The 18348-nt window shown below is 40.5% G+C and overlaps 1 long non-coding RNA gene across 1 annotated transcript in view; it reads left to right on the plus strand.

The window, feature by feature from the left end:
* Window positions 1-18348, plus strand: part of LOC148147617 (uncharacterized) — a 350264-nt gene that overhangs the window by 226611 nt on the left and 105305 nt on the right. The window lies entirely within an intron of this gene.

Here is an 18348-nt window from a genome sequence, read left to right on the forward strand (position 1 = left end):
TTGAGTGTTAATATTGCACTTATGGGATGCTAAACTTAGCTGAGCCTCCTACTCTTGAGTTGCCAAATGTTGCCTTCTGTTTGACCTGCTGATGGGTATTGTTTTCATGAGGAATCTTTTCCAAGTTACAAACAATCCTGTCCACTTAAAGGATCTGTTCCCTTTCTGTGAAATCATTAAGGGGGACATTCCGTATTTCCACATATTTATAAGTATGGAAGACCAGAATTCCAATATCTTTGTTTATCGATATGTATGAGAGAGTGTTTGAACATGAGGATTCATGTGTCTAAATATATGAGGAGGAAGGTGTGTATACTTTTGTATGTGCGATTCTGTGCATATTTGTGCATGTGCAAATGTGAGATTTAATGTGTTTGTGTGTAATTATGTGTGATTATGATGTTTTCTAGGTAAAATATTTTGCTGGACTGCCTTTAATGCCATTTATTGCACTCCAACTCCTCACACCAATTATCCCCTTTAAGGCAATTATTCGGTGAAATGTTGTCTTCTTAAAAAGATACATCAACAGTCAAAGGTACAGGGAAAATCAAAACTGCATGTATAGCTGAAGAGGTAGACACATCTCAATAGATACAAATTAAAGTAGAAGATAATGGAAATATTGAGCAGGTTAGGCTGCATCTGTAATTAGAAAAACAGTATTATAATTTCAGGTCAATGGACTTTCATTTGCTCAGAAAGTCAGTGTTATTCAACTGATAATGGAAGAAGATATCCTTATTTGTAGCAAACTTGAATATGAAGAACACAATTACAATTTTGCCATAATAATGAACAGATAAAATCCACCATAAAGTTGACAAGAAATTATGAAAGATTGCATGGGCTAATATTACTCCTTTTTTATGATCATAATATCTTTTAAGCTTCACTAACGTGATATATTTGTTACAGAATTGGCAGCTGTCTGCTCCTCACTGAACGACATTTTACATATAAGTTTGCAAAATATTGTCTTACTTCAAATTTACAAGTCACTGAGTGTTAACTATTCCGCAGTCTCTTCTGCTGAATGTCACATGTTTTTACTGTTCTTGTAAAATTAAAAGCAAGAAGCATTTTCAACCTATATGTCTTTAGCTAAGTCAAATTTATTTAAAAGAAAGATTGTAGTTATCATTGAGCAAAATATTAGAAAACATTTTGAGTGAGAGAAACAATGGGAACCTGGGGCTCAGGATGGAGCATATGTTGAGGATGTTGGAAGGCTGAGCATCAGAGTATCTTTCAGAGCTCAAGATAGTTGCATCCAATTCCCAATAGGAACTGTATTTGCTGATTGCTCATTGATCCCATGCTGACATCATGTCAAGTGGCAAATTCAAGTTTTGGTACTGAACCTTGTTTAGAGGCTTTCACACTACAAAACATTTTCCATTATGTGTTTAGCAGAAAATTAAATTAAAAGTACATATTTATTATCACAGAATGTGTTAACTATTGCAGGCATTGCTTTATAATGTACAAATATGCTGAGTTTCATTTGGTCTGCTCTTTAATGCTTGAAGTCAATGCATTTGGTGTTAGTGTCTTTAGTACTGGGTAACAACTTGTATTTTTATTGCACCTCTTTAACATAGCAAAACCTCCCGCGTTGCTCCACAAGAATGCTGTCAAGCAACATTTGACACCAAACACTTGATACGCAGGGTATTAGAATAGGTGACTAAAAGCTTGGTCAAAGAAGGAGTGTCCTGAAGAAGGAAAGAAAGTTTCTTGGAGGGCATTCCAGACCTTGAGACCTGACCAGCTGAAGTCAGGACCAGCTGAAGTGATGAAAACATGCACAGTGATTCTTTTTACACCCTATGGTTATGTGGTCTCATAGATACAAACAACTCTGATAAGCTCAATGAATAACCCTGGTTGTTCTTGCAGATGTCCAAAAACAGCCTTCTTGCAATATGTTTGGAAAGCTTATAATAGATACATGCTTTGTGTCTGTAGCACATTTTGGAGAAGCAGAAAATATATGACAAATATCAAACATTTCCTAGTTACTCTCAACCTATTTGTGAGCCCAACCTTGCATCATATTTATCCGTGTCATTATGGCAGTGTATTTTAAAAAGTTTCATGGGCCAAGGAAGAGGAGCACTGATATTATGGACCCTCATGACACAAACTAGCCTTTCCTCTCCTCCTCATTTTCCAGTAATGATAGTGAGCTCATCTTAAACCAATCTCTAAACCAGAAGGGGTGACGCTACTCATTTGTTCTGTTATGTACAATCTTTTTCTCCTAATTGCAATATACAAGTTTGTACATACTTAATATTATTGGGCTACTTTTACTAACGGTTTTTGGGGTCCCTTGTGAATGGAGAACAAATGGAGATTTTGTTTATGGGTTAATTCCATGGATTTTATATCTTAGTTTACACAAGTGCCAAGAAGAAAGCTCACGATTCAAGGTTTATCGTGGGAAGTGACTGCAAATATATTTTATTGGTTGCCAGTTCTATATATGCAGCACCTTAGATTTACTTCATTGATTGTGTTAGAACTGAATAGCAGGCAGTCTGTAAAACCAGCTGCCCATTTCATACCAACCATTCTGTGCCACTGCATGTGATGAATTTTTACCAATTGTCAACAGCTTAGGAAATGAATGAGAGAAACAAGGGATATTAGGCGCAATTTTGTGAATAAGACAACAGTATAAAAGAGTATACCAGCTATCCCTAGTAGCCACACACGCAGACGACAAGCAACATGAATTTGACTGGGACAACACTACCATTATAGGGCAAGCAAAATAAAGAACAGCCAGGGAATTCCTAGAAGCATGGCATTCATCCACAAACTCCATCAACAAACACATCGATCTGGACCCAATATACCGGCCACTACAGCGGACAGCTGAAACTGACAACCGGAAGCGGCAGGGACAGGCCACTATAAATGCCGGAGGAAACACCACAGAAGCGCTTCACAGGAGGCTCCCAAGCACTGAGGATGTCACCTAGACAGGGGACGAAATGTTTGCAACAAAAACTTCCAGCTCGGCGAACAGAACCACAGCAATGAGCACCCGAGCTACAAATCTTCTCACAAACTTTGAGTATAAAAGAGAACCAGATTTGGCCACAACTTGCCAAACCATGTGAGATTGAAATAATTTAGTAATCTGTTTATTCATACACACGTCATATTGTGCTCTGTCAGTCAGGAAGGTCCCAGGCATTGAGGCACTGACCTCCACTGGACCTCAACCTGCAATTGATTTGAATGCTCTACACAAAAGCACAAGATGCAACTTCAATCTTTCACGGGGATAATGGCAAAAAGTCTTCACCAGCTGAATGAGGTTTAACTCTGATGTTCTCAATGTTTAATAGGTGTCTATAAAACTAATATACATAGAATAGTCACATGTTAACATGTGTGGAATGGTAACCCAGAATTTAGGACAGAAAAAACAGAAGGTCCAAAAAAAACATAGAATATGCAATTTGTAAAATGCCTTTCAAGTCTTTAGAATACCCTAAAGTGCACCAATGAAATGCGATTGAAATTTGTTCATTATTATAATACAGATAAATACAGCAGTAAGTTTGCCCTCGACGACGTCCCATAAACAACCAGGAGAAGATTACATTTGGTGATGTTGGGTTAGTGATGAATGTTGGCCAGGACACAAAAACTCCCTGCTCTCCTTTGAAGAGGGATTTTTTTAACATTCACCTGATCAGACTGATGGGGGCCTCCATTTAAGCTAAAAACAATAGAATACTCCCTTGGAATTGAACTGAAGTAACAGGTTAGAGTATAAGCTAATATCCTGAGAGTCAAGAGGGGATGCCAAGTTGATGGATTGTAGCAGAATAAAGATGTCAGCAAAAGTCTAATGATTGCAAACATTCATTTAAAATTTCAAAGTTATCTTATAAAATGCCCACTGAAATTGAAAAGTTACTAAAGTACTGGTATGCATTTAGCTGCACTTTCTATCAGAAACATACCATTTCAACTTGTAAAGTGCAGAAAGACATTCTCACTTCCTAAAAGAGTATTGAATTCCATTGCCATAAATCAGACAGGTCAAATTAAATAAATACAACATGGGTTTTAATTGATGATGAATTTTTTACATGTGTCAAATTAGTTTATGCATAAGTAATGCACAAGCTAATTGTTCTGAAACAACACAGTCCTGCCAATTATGTCTCCATTTATCATCACTTGGATTTTTTTTGTGCTTCATTTGTTTTGGTGGAGTGTTTTTTTAAAAAGAAAAGTAAAATTGGTTTGAAGAGTGAGGCGCTCAAATGCTTTGAAAAGGGTCACTGGTTCTTTTCAGTCAAGCTTCACAGGAGGCTTGTCAGGACGAGGGAGCTCAGTTCCAATTTATTTAAAGGTGGTTTGAAGGGAAGCAGCCTTGTGAGAGCTGGTTGCACATCAAACCTCGTTCCGTGCTTTTGTCTTCAAAGCCTCAGTTAATGCAGCAGCAGTTTCCCCAGGAGGGTTTGAGTGTGAGTTAAGGCAGATCCCACTCAGCACACAGGTACACTTTAATGTCCCTCAGTGCTCATCACCACTGCTAATAAGTGATTCAGAAACCTGAAAGGCGATGACCAACCCGTGGACTCAACAGGCTCAGCCCATTTGTCTTCCTCAAGCTCAATTGAAGTTGATTGTTACACAGACTGCTGTGATGCCAATTCCAGCATGGACTCTGTCACTTGAACAAGTTCCCCTTCACTATAAACATCTGCCCATAGTTTCTCTGATTTCTTTGTTTCGCAATGGAGTTACATTACTCTGTAATGTTTTATCCAAAATGTCAATAGTTTTTGAAAAATATTAAAAATTATAATTTCAATTGACCACAAAAGGGACCTGGGTTATTCTTTTCTTTAATGGTTGTCAGTTTATCATAAATGACGGGATTTTATCCCCAGTTTAATGGAGTAGAATGTAATTGTATAATCCTCCTCATGTTGTTGCAGTCTATCTTGATTTAGTTCAAGAGTAAAGGGTCACACTGTGCACATGAAGTATTATTAATTATAGGGATGTGCAAATACCACACAAACCTACACTCTACATGGAGTAGTGTCAAGTTGGGAATATGCATGCTGATAGATTAGAGTATGGGGAGATTTATGGAAGTATGTAATGCCTGGGGTCAGAAGAGGATTATAAACAGAGGTGCACATTGTTCAGGTTTCAGAATGCTCATCTGGTAGGCTTTGTTATTGGAATGACAAACACATGTAAACAGGCCATTTGCTAATCCCTACCTCTAACACACATGTTTGCATTTAACCTCCATCTGAGCAACAGTCCTTTGACCATAAGCCTACCTTGGTCCATGTTCCTCTTACTCCTTTTCAAACACAGACCTGACCTGCATGTAAAAGTTGACATGACATCAGCTTCACTCGGGAATTCTGGGACTGTGTTCTCTAGCCTCTCACCCTTTTATGCAAAAAGATAGTTTCCTTGTTGTTGATCCGAAGTGTCAGCTCAGAGGCAGCAGAACATGGATTCAAGGTCCCAATCTAGAGACATCAGCATATGCCTAGGCTATCACTCCTGGCACAGTAGAACATAGAACATAGAACAATACAGCACAGAACAGGCCCTTCGGCCCATGATGTTGTGCCGAACATTTGTGCTAGCTTAAGCACCTATCCATGTACCTATCCAATTGCCGCTTAAAGGTCACCAATGATTCTGACGCTGCCACTCCCACAGGCAGTGCATTCCATGCCCCCACCACTCTCTGGGTAAAGAACCTACCCCTGACATCCCCCCTATACCTTCCACCCTTCACCATAAATTTATGTCCCCTTGTAACACTCTGTTGTACCCGAGGAAAAAGTCTCTGACTGTTAACTCTATCTATTCCCCTGATCATCTTATAAACCTCTATCAAGTCACCCCTCATCCTTCGCTGTTCCAATGAGAAAAGGCCTAGCACTCTCAACCTATCCTCGTACGACCTATTCTCCATTCCAGGCAACATCCTGGTAAATCTCCTCTGCACCCTCTCCAAAGCTTCCACATCTGTCCTAAAGTGAGGCGACCAGAACTGCACACAGTACTCCAAATGTGGCCTTACCAAGGTCCTGTACAGCTGCAACATCACATTACGACTCTTGAATTCAATCCCTCTGCTAATGAACGCTAATATACCATAGGCCTTCTTACAAGCTCTATCCACCTGAGTGGCAACTTTCAAAGAGCTATGAACATAGACTCCAAGATCCCTCTGCTCCTCCACCTTACTAAGAACCCTACCATTAACTCTGTATTTGTCCTTCCAAAATGGACAACCTCACACTTGACAGGGTTGAACTCCATCTGCCACTCCTCAGCCCAGCTCTGCATCATATCAAAGTCCCTTTACAGCCGACAACAGCCCTCCTCACTATCCAATCTTCACCAATCTTCGTATCATCTGCAAATTTACTGACCCACCCTTTGACTCCCTCTTCCAAGTCATTAATAAAAATTACAAACAGCAGAGGACCCAGAACTGATCACTGCGGAACTCCACTTGTAACTGGGCTCCAGGCTGAATATTTACCATCTACCACCACTCTCTGACTTCGACCGCTTCGCCAGTTCTCTATCCAACTGGTCAAATTTCCCACTATCCCATGCCTCCTGACTTTCCGCATAAGCCCACCATGGGGAACCTTATCAAATGCCTTACTAAAATCCATGTACACTACATCCACTGCTCTACCCTCATCCACATGCTTGGTCACCTCCTCAAAGAATTCAATAAGACTTGTAAGGCAAGACCTACCCCTTACAAATCCGTGCTGGCTGTCCATAATCAAGCAGTGTCTTTCCAGATACTCATAAATCCTATCCCTCAGTACCCTTTCCATTACTTTGCCTTCCGCCGAAGTAAGACTAACTGGCCTGTAATTCGCGGGGTTATCCCTATTCCTTTTTTTGAACAGGGGCACAACATTCGCCACTCTCCAGTCCCCTAGTACCACCCCCTTTGACAGTGAAGACGAAAAGATCATTGCCAACGGCTCTGCAATTTCCTCTCTTGCTTCCCACATAATCCTAGGATATATCCCGTCAGGCCCGGGGGATTTGTCTATCCTCAAGTTTTTCAAAATGCCCAACACATCTTCCTTCCTAACAAGGATCTCTTTTAGCTTACCAGTCCATTTCATACTCTCCTCTTCAACAATACGGTCCCTCTCATTTGTAAATACTGAAGAAAAGTACTCATTCAAGACCTCTCCTATCTCTTCCAACTCAATACACAGTCTCCTTGATCGGATCTACCCTGGTTCTCGTCATTCTCATGTTTCTCACTTGGGGTTATCCTTGATCCTACCCGCCAAAGATTTTTCATGCCCTCTCTTAGCTCTCCTAATCTCTTTCTTCAGCTCCCTCCTGGCTATCCTGTATCCCTCCAACGCTCTGTCTGAACCTTGTTTCCTCAGCCTTATGTAAGCCTCCTTCTTCCTCTTTAAAAGACATTCAACCTCCCTCGTCAACCAAGGTTCCCTCACACAACCATCTCTTTCCTGTCTGACAGGTACATACATATCAAGGACACGTCGTATCTGTTCCTTGAAAAAGTTCCACATTTCAATGACATCCTTCCCTGACAGCCTATGCTCCCAACTTATGCTCCTCAGATCCTGTCTTGCAGCATCGTATTTACCCTTCCCCCAGTTGTAAAACCTACCCTGTTGCATGCGCCTATCTCTCTCCATAACTAAGGTGAAAGTCACAGAATTGTGGTCACCATCACCAAAATGCTTACCCACTAACAAGCCCATCACTTGTCCTGGTTCGTTACCGAGTACCAAATCCAATACTGAGTCGGACAATCTACATACTGAGTTAGAAAAGCTTCCTGGACACACTGCACAAACACTGCCCCGTCCAATCTACTTGATCTAAAGAGCTTCCAATCAATATTTGGGAAGTTGAAATCGCCCATGACTACTACCCTGTGGCTTCTGCACCTTTCCAAAATCTGTTTCCCAATCTGTTTCTCCACATCTCTGCTGCTATTGGGGGGCCTATAGTAAACACCCAACAAGGTGACTGCTCCTTTCCTATTTTTGACTTCAGCCCATATTACCTCCAAAGGCAGATCCCCCTCGAACTGCCTTTCTGCAGCCATTATACCATTTCTAATTAGCAATGCCACACCCCCTCCTTTTTTACCACCCTCCCTAATCTTACTGAAACATCTGTAACCAGGAACCTCCAACAACCATTCCTGTCCCTCTTCTATCCACGTTTCTGTGATGGCCACAACATTGTAGTCCCAGGTCCCAATTCACGCCTTAAGTTCACCCACCTTATTTCTGATGCTCCTTGCGTTGAAGTATACACACTTGAACCCATCTCTGTGTCCGCAAGTATTCCCTGTCAGTGCTACCTTCTCCACAGCTTCCCTACATTCTTGGACATCCTGAAAAACAGCTAACCTACTTGTTGGACTACAAGTCCGGATCCCATCCCCCTGCCAAATTAGTATAAGCCCCCCCGAAGAGTGCTAGCAAACCTACCTCCCAGGATATTGGTGCCCTTCTGGTTCAGGTGCAACCCGTCCTGCTTGTACAGATCCCACCTTCCCCAGAATGCAGTCCAATTGTCCAAATACCTGAAGCCCTCCCTCCTACACCATCCTTGCAGCCACGTGTTCATCTGCACTCTCTCCCTATTCCTTGCCCTGACTGTCACGTGGCAACAGCAACAACCCAGAGATGACGACGCTGTCTGTCCTAGCTTTTAGCTTCCAGCTAACTCCCTGAGCTCCTGAATACCCTCCCCACACCTCTTCCTACCTATGTCGTTGGTGCCAATGTGCACCACGACTTCTGGCTGCACACCCTCCCCCTTAAAGATTCTGAAGACACGGTCCAAGACATCTCGGACCCTGGCACCCGGGAGGCAATAAACCAACCGAGAGTCTCGCCCATGTCCACAGAACCGCCTGTCTGTCCCTCTAACTATAGAGTCTCCTACAACTAGCGCTCTCCTCCTCTCCCCCTTTCCCTTCTGAGCCTCAGAGCCGGACCTCGTGCCAGAGAACCGGTCACTGCAGCTTACCCCTGCTAGGCTGTTTCCCCCACCAACAGTATCCAAAGCGGTATACTTATTGTTGAGGGGAATAACCACAGCGGATCGCTGCACTGCCTGCTTCCTCCCCTTCCCACCTCTAACTGTTACCCAGCTACCTCTATTCTCTGGCGTAACTATGTCCCTGTAGCTTCTATCTATCACCCTCTCAGCCTCTCGAATAATCCTCAGTTCATCCAACTCCAGCTCCAGTTCCCTAACGTGGTCTGTGAGGAGCTGGAGTGGCTGCACTTCCTGCAGATGAAGTCAGCAGGAGCATCAGTGGTCACCCCTGCAGGAGGAACATTCCACTGCCTGCACTGCCATAACTCTATACTTAGTCTCCAAAACAAGAACACTAAGTAGCTTACCTTTTTTTTAGGTTAGAGGAGGAGGGAGGGTGGGAGACACTACACGTGTAGTGTCTTGGGTTCCTTTTCCATTCAAATAACAATCACTTACCTTCCCGACTGGCGTTGTGCTCCGACTTCACTTCCGCCCAGCTCCCGCCGCTCTCTGTTACAAAAAGACCGTTGGCGTCGAGGTAAGTTCTTAAATAACAATCATTTACCTTCCCGACCGGTTTTGCGCTCTGACTTCACTTCCGCCCAGCTCCCGCCGCTCTCTGCTATGGGAGTAATGAGGAAATACTAATGGAGATGCCGTCTTTTAGATAAGCCTTAAATCAAGATACTGTCTGCCTTCCTGAAGGGACATAAAAGAACTCACAACATGATTTTGAGGAAGAGGGGGCTGAGTTCAATCATATGGCCTGAGTAACATTCATCCCTCAAGCAATCACCAAAACATACATCATCTAGTTGATATCACGGACATTTGTTGTATAAGATAGTTGGTCTGGAAAGGGTTAACTTGGAAGCTAGTTATTCCCTCTTAGAAAATAATAAGTCCTTTACCTAGTGACAATGTAGTTAGTTAGCCCTTACCTCATAAAACCTGTTGTCTTCTTCGTGTTGAATCCTTCACCAATTACCACTAGTAAGGCCCATTGACTAGAATTCAAAGAAAGGTTTGAGAGTCTCTTGTGATAGAGTAGTAATGCCCCTATCTCTGAGTCAGAAAACTTAGGCTCAAGTCCCACCTGCTCCAGAGGTATGTCAAAAGATGTCTGAATAGGGTTGATTGAAAAATATCTACATCTAGAGCTCCTGCGGCACAGTGGCAGTGTTCCTACCTCTGGGTCTGAAGAACTAAATTCAAGTCTAAACTATGCTAGAAATGCATCACACCATGTCCAAACAAATTGATGCAAAATGTTTGGAAGAAGGGGGCAACAAATCTACCTGAAGAAAATCCTAAGATAACCAAATGCTAGCTGTGGACATCTCTTACAACAAAGTCTATGGGACCAAGCAGTGTCTAGTTTGGCTGCTACAGTTCTTCCATGACAACAGTGTTTGCATGACAAAAGTACTTCATTGCCTGGAAAGTGCTTCAGGAAATCCTGACGTCAAGAAAGGTGCTATATAAACGCAAGCTTTCTTGCCTTTTGTCACATAATAACAGCCTTTCCGCTGTTGTTTTCAGGGAAGTTCCGATAGTAACAGTGGCTATAGCTCCAAGGGCCAAAATTTCTTTATTTTTTTTGTCGTTTTCATGTACTTTTATTATTAAGAGGGACAGAATTCTAATTTAAATCATATCAATAATAATACTCACAATACCTTTGAAAGTGTGCCAGATTTTGTACAGGAAGCTCCATGTGGTGCCCGAACAATCTATCTAAGTGCTTAAACATCAACAATGATGGGAACTGATTTCCAACATTTACTGCTGCCTGTGCTAATTAACATTGATCTTGCATTGTTTCAAGTTTACCCAGTGGCTCAGTTTGACAGACTGAGTTGCTGAGCCAAATGGTGAAGAGAGACCCCAGGCTCAGTCTCTAGTCTGTGCTGAGTCAGTTGAACTCAACACCTTTCCTGCTGCTTGAACATAGATTTGCATCGAGGCCCTGGGGTTGGAAAAGGAAAAATTGGCTAGGTTCTCTGTTCTGATTGCTGTCCAGTGATATCATGTGTGTGTGTACACACATTTGTGTGCCTGCGTGTATGTGCTCTTGCCTCTAGTGTGCATATAATGTCAGGTGATGATTGGGTTGCAGTTGACCGCCCCTAAATTTCAAATGCCCTGGTGCTACTCATTGCCAAGTCTTACACATGGACAATGATCACTTAAATGTGGAACCAGAGAGCAGCCAATACCCATGGAGTCATGCCCAACAAGAAACCAAGCATTCAAGCAAGGAGAGCTAAATTAAAAAAACACACAAGCAGATTTGATTGTTGGGTGGTCAGTGTAGTTCTAATATACAAGACTGCATGTGTCTTTGAAGATGGTGCTAAATGTCTAAAGTCTTGATTGCCTGCACCACATAATTGGTAATGATTGCTGAATTCACTTAAGCCCAGCTCCTCATCCAACCCCATAATTACTTTACAGAATACTCCCCTTATGTACAAGTTCCAGCAGATCTCAGCTGTTGGATCAAGGTGGGTATGCAAATTGCAAGGAAGTCAGATATTGGCCCTTTAACCCTTACCCTGCTGGATAAAAATAACTTTACACAATTGCAAGGCAAATATTGTGATTGGCATTTTCAACCCTTACCCTGTTGAATACACAGGAAGTCTACACAGTTGTACAACATGTAACCTTTAACCTGCTGAATAAACAGGAAATACATGCAGCTGCACCATTGGACCATGTCACCTTCTGTATAGCCAGTGCGTAGCGGGTAGCCACAAGTGTGCTCAATTTCAGTGACTTTATCTAATGTGCCTGACATAATCTGACTGGCACTGACTCCGTTGCAATATACCATATGCCTGATGTGGATCGTGCTTGAACCATAGTACATACTCTCAGGCAGAACGGTTTGTGACTGCAGAACCAGACTCTACTGTATAGATAGGCAATTATTCCAGTTAAAGTAAATTCATGTGGAAATCTTTATGGTCTTGAAATTATGCTGAGCGGATATTAGCATCATGTGTTGGAGTACAATCCATTGTCTGTTACCTTACCAGATGGTTGGCCCTGTTAAAATAAATAAATGATTGATTTAAATAAAGGAGCAGTGAAAGGAATTTCATACAAGCGCCTGAAGCAGCATGTTAATATTTGTATGTTATTTTAATGCTGTTGGACTTTAGGTGGAACTCTGAACCCTGAGGTCAAGTTTAGATTTCTGCCGAGAATCACTGTAGTTGAGAACCTGACTGAAAAATGTGACTATTCTCCCATTGTTGTTTCCCATAAAGGATAGCTTTTGCTGCAGGAAGCAGTGAGTGATCCATCAGCTGGAACAAAGAGATCAAAGCATGCTTCTCCACAAACCAAGTTCCCAGATCTGGTCAGCTGCTAAAGGAGAAGATTTTCTAGAATGTTAGAAGTCACATGACACCAGGTTGTAGTCCTACAGGTTTATTTGAAATCACAGGCTTTTGAAGGGTTGCTCCTTCATCAGGTGGAGTCTCTCTCCACAGCGCTTCAGAAGCTTGTAATTTCAAATAAACCTGTTGGACTACAACCTGGTGTCATGTGACTTCTGATCTTGTCCAACCTAGTCCAACACTGGCACCTCCAAATTCAAACACATTTGAGGAGGTTCGGTTATGTAGATTTATTTGTAAAACTGATTGCTCCCTACAAGGGCAGAGAAGATTGAGGAGATTTATGAGAGATGCACAAAATCACGATCACAGAGAGAGACACTGCTTTGACTGACAGGAGGGTTGGTGACCAGAGAATTCGGCATTAAAATAATTGGCAAAAGGAACCAGATAGAACATGTGAAGATTTGTTTGCACGGTGACTTTTTATTATTTGGAGTGCTCCAATAGAATGCAATGGATAAGCCTAAACACAGATTAAGGATGCTGCCAATGTGTTAGACATCCAAAGGAAGTAAGACAGTCACTTGCAGTCTCAATTTTACTGCAGATCAGCTTCTCCAAGCTAGAGCTTAAAACATCTACTGTGTCCATTGCTCTTGATATGGTCTCCTCTACATTGGGGAGACCGGACGCCAACTCACAGAACATTTCAGAGAACATCCCTGGGGCACATGCACCAAACAACTCCACTGTCCTGTGGCCAATCACTTCAACTCCACCTCCCACTCTGCCAAGGAGATGCAAATCGTCGGCCTCCTCCACTGCCAAATCCAAGCCACCCAACACCTGGATGGCTTATCTTCCACCTTGAGACTCTCCAACCCTCTGATGAAACATTGATTTCACCAGTTTCTTCATCTCCCGTCCCCACCTCTCGCCCTCCAACTCAGCACCACCCTCATGACCTGTCCAACATGTCCATCTTCATTCCTACCGATCTGCTCCAACCTCCCCACTGACCTACCCCCTATTGCCCACCCAGCTACCCTCTCCCCAGCTCTAGCCCCCAACCCTCCGATTTATCTCTCAGCCCCCTTCCCCCCCTCCATATTCCTGATGAAGAGCTTATGCAGAAAACATTGATTCTCTTGCTCCTCAGATGCTGCCTGACCTACTGTGCTTTTCCAGCGCCACGCGTTTTGACTCTGACTCTCCAGCATCTGCAGTCCCCACTTTCTCCCAGGGCCTGAAATGGGAAATCTACTTTAGAAATGATCTTGGGTCAAGCACATTCAAGATTGGAGTCCTAGGCTTTCAAGCAGAACATGTCAGACTCTTCATTAGTAATCTTGCTTGAATCTTCAAATTCTAGAGAGCTCCATTGCATAAGAGAATTAAACAGGTCCATCACAAATATTAAAAAAAACTATGCTGAGAAATTATCTTCGCGTTTTCACCTCTAGACATCAAAGGAAGCTTCAAACAGAATTATCCATGGGATCCTGTGCACATTGGTGTGTCATGAAAATAAAATAGAGGAAAATAATTGTTTTCCAGGAATTAGTGAGTACATCTTGTTGTGGTTATTTGTTCTGGTTGTTTAACAAATATTTAACTATTTGTAATTTTTTTTGGCTTCACATGCCAGCCATTTTGTTGATTTAGCTCTTTATTAAACGTGTTCACATACAATTTCAAAATGATCTTTCTAAAAGTATAGTATTTCATTAATATTTTCCCAATCTTCTTCATACAGATGGACCATTATATCTCACTTATAAGCTACACTGGAATATCATGTCAGGGAATTGAATTATACAACAACAACAACAAAATTAAATAAGCTTTTAGCAGAAAACAAAAGTAAACATTATAAATCCAACTAAGACAGCCAGATAAGGACATGTTAGGTTAGATGGCCAAAGGGCTGGTCAAAGATGTAGGCTTGAAGGGGTGTCTTACTGGATATCCATGAGATAGCATGCTGTATCATGAGGGACAAGCTTAATTGGTGCTGAGGAGGGGTTTCCCATTCAGGTGTGTGATTCGGTAAGTATTGAAGGGTCTGCTAGACTTTGTGATGACCTTTGCATATATTCATTAGTGCAATGTTATACTTCATATTAGTTATTATTAAAAATGTACTTGCTTAGCAACTGCTGGCTGGCGTGGTATTTAAAAGATCCCAGGTTTCATCCCTGGAGTGTTCCTGTGGGATCAGTCCTACAACCATTTTCAAATTCAAGCAATTGCTTGAATACTTCAACACTATATAAGTCAACTTGCAGAAAAGTGGGTTTGAAGGATAGGACTGAGACACAGTGTAAATTTAACTCTCGTGTCATTGCTGTCTGAATTCACTTTGGGAGGATAGCTTTTCTCCTATCTAATAATGAGAAATTAATGCTGGCCTTCTAGTAATGTTTACATCTCATGAAGGGATTTTAAAAAAGGCCTGAGGTGCCCATGGAATATTACCCAAGTATGAGTCAGCATATTCAATCACATAGACCAGATTATTATTTTCTTTCCCGCTGTTGTATTTTGGTTATCTAATTTTAAAAAAATCTAAAACCTAAGCAAAGTGGAAACCCATGGTGACTAACTGGGTTGTTTGGAACTGTCAGCCTTGAAAGTGAAATGACCTTATCAGCGGTTTGCAATGGACTTCTCACTATCATGTTTAAACAGTACAAGCAGGCCTTTTATTCCAAATTGAACAATTTGTTTTCCACGAGTTTGAAGGTTCATTCCTTATTCAATGTGAATGTGGGAGGATGTGTTTGCATTTAGAGAATTGTCCACTTCCGTTAATCATATTAATATTGCAGTGAAGGACATTAGAGTGAAGGCATCTAACTTCAAATACCTTAAAATATTTATAATTTGAATGTAGTATTGAACTGGTTGGTTCCAACCACATTCATAACGCTGACTTAACTTCATGTTTAGTTAACTGAGATAGACCATCAATGACTGCAAATTATCTCAGTGTTAAATACAGCTTTGTTTTCAAATCACTTCATGGCCTCTTTCCTTGCTAGCTATATGTAACTATAACCCTTTGACCCTTTGACATCTCTGCACTCCTTTAGTTCTGGTTTTGAGCATTCTCAAGGCTGTGCCTTTAACTGCCTCTGTATTCAATCCCAGAATTCCCTCTATAAGTCTCTGTGCCTCTGTATCGCTCCCTGATCCTAATGACACTGTTTTATAATCTTTTTTTGAACAAATGTTTGGTCATCTGCCCTTTCCTCCGTGTGTAGCTTAATATCACCTTTTATTTAATAATGTTCTGGTGAAGTGCATCTCAGTCATTCTTACCAGGTTAAAAAAAAGGAAACAATGTCACTGACTCTTAATATCCACTATCTGGCATGCTGTTTATGTTGGCTTTTTTAGTGACTCTTTCCCTTATAAATTGAATGGATTTTACCTCTTTCCTGAGAAACTTTTTTTTCATGTCTTCTCTGTATTCTTGTTGTTTTCTGCTTCCATTACAATTTGAATAGTTTCTCCAAAGTCGAGTCTTTTTTGGGATGAATAAATCAGGCAATGACTCATCAATAATTTCAACAACAATTTTGTTTCTTATGAATTCTGATTTCAAAGTTCCATTGTCTCAGTTTTTCTCTAACCTTCAGTGATCACTAATGGAATTATCTACAAACTCCCAAGATGTTGAACTCTTCAGTTAAATCTTGCTTTCAACTATTTTATTTGTTCTCAGATTAAAGTAATTGCCAAAGGGTTGTTTAACTTAATCAAAAGTATCTGTGCCTTCTTTTATGTTTTGGTGAGCCATAGCATCATGAGATATAGGTCCTATTGAATATAATAGTGTATTTATTTGTTCAGCTTGTGATTTAGTATTTGGCTTGTGTACCTTAAAATATCTTTTCTTCAAGGTATCCAGTCCTGTATTCCATTTGCTACATCTTTAAAAATTAAATCTGCAAAGGATTCTTATAAGTACTGCCACTTCTTCCTTTTAAGATTATTTATTCTTCCGAATTCAAAGGTTTTTGATTATGACAATCAACCCAATACTAATCCTGGTCTTCTGAAATTCTCTACTCTTAGGTATTTTGAAAGTATCACCATTACTACCTTATGATATTAGACAACAACGCCCATCACTGATCACCATGTCATCTTTGCTTTTGGTATGCCAACCACCAATAGCTTCTGGTTGGGTAGTTCACTGACATCAACTGAGCTTTTTCAAGAAGAGACTCCTTTCTTAAACAAGCTGCAGTTTGAGTACAAGTTACATCAGAAAGATAAATATTGTTATAAAGACGATGATAAGATGGTCTTAACTCTGTAAGATTGTAAGAAATTCTGTTTTATTCCCACCCAAGTCTATATGACATCATTAAATTGAATGGAGCTGAATGCAGTCTCCAACAGTCACCATTTCAGAACCACTACCTTATATATCAGTTGCTTCTTCCTTAGTGATGAGTAGATAAAAAAATAATTAACTAAATCTAACTACTTTCATGGTATCCAGACAGCTCACTGTGATAGGCATGCATACACCTGTGATCCATATCTTCTACATTAACCCTTTTCATGGCTAAAATGAGGTCAAATGAAAGAAGAGGAAAATAAAAGTAAGCTACATGACACTATATTATAATTATAATGAATTATTCCAATTAATCAAAATGTTAATAAAATTGTACTATTTATGACTACAATGCTTACATTTGACAAGTATTTTATAGATCAATTAAATAACAGGCTGCATTTTCAACAAATACTTCACTTTCCATATTGCTCTGAATAAATAATGTGTTTTATACAAAACATACCATGTATCTAATGTTTTGGTTACTTTATCTTGTTTTCTTGATTCTGTACTTTTAAACTGAAGAATTCGCAAAGGTATTAGGCAAGTGGCCTAATTCTTTCTCCCTTATTATCTCTTTTTCACACACTATCTTCGCTGTGTAACCTGGACTGTTTCCACTTACTAAAGATAGAAAATCAGTTACATAGCAATCCCAACCCATCATGCAGTTCAGCAATAATGATGTCACAAATGGCTTTCTGATTACTCAACAAGTTTTATTTTTGAAGAAAAAAGTGCAGAACATCATGTAATGTATTTTTAAAAAAACGATAACCACTCAATCATACCAAAAAACATCACCACACATCATCATACCAATCTCCAGCTAAAAGGACATTCCGTCTATCACACTATGTAAGGTAGTATAGGAATTTCAGTACTAGGTATTAGATGTACGTTCCAAAGATTAGTACTAAATGTCATGACCCTTAGGCTGTTTGCAGAAACTAACTGCACCAACTAGACCGTGCTGGCAGAACTCACAATACAATGTCCATCATTAGGTGTGATTCTGTGATTGGACAACTTTTACTAAATAAAACTGATTATGTGAAGAATTACATTCACAGCCAGTTTAGGATTGTCAGTCAAGCTTGCAGTGTGGCTCAATTGTGTGTATCAAACCAACACCTTGATATATCAGAGTTAACCTGCTGGTATAAAATTTATTGAAGTCTTGGCAGTTTACTGTCAGTTGTCATCTAACTGCTGAATTCTCCATGGCAACAGCTCTACCAACCAGACTCAACTTATGATGAATCAGTTGAATGCAAATAAGCTGAGGAGACCTCCTGAAGAATACTTGCAGCCAATCGATTAGTACTCTATTTTCATACAGTTTAAATGTTATTTTAATTTTACGTTGGTATTTCTTGCAAATTGTCCTGATGAATGAAAGATGAAAACCTTCAACAATAAGTACGTTTTTCTTCAGCAATGCAAAAGCCATATTTTTCAGGATATTCCTCAAGGAGTCTCGTCAGCTTATTCACATTCATCTGCTTTATCATAAGCAGCATCCTTGCCAAATTGAGATTAGAC

Source organism: Chiloscyllium plagiosum, unplaced genomic scaffold (assembly GCF_037043375.1).
Source record: "Chiloscyllium plagiosum isolate Xiang-an unplaced genomic scaffold, Cpla_swu_hap1 HiC_scaffold_15, whole genome shotgun sequence".
NCBI lineage: Eukaryota > Metazoa > Chordata > Chondrichthyes > Orectolobiformes > Hemiscylliidae > Chiloscyllium > Chiloscyllium plagiosum.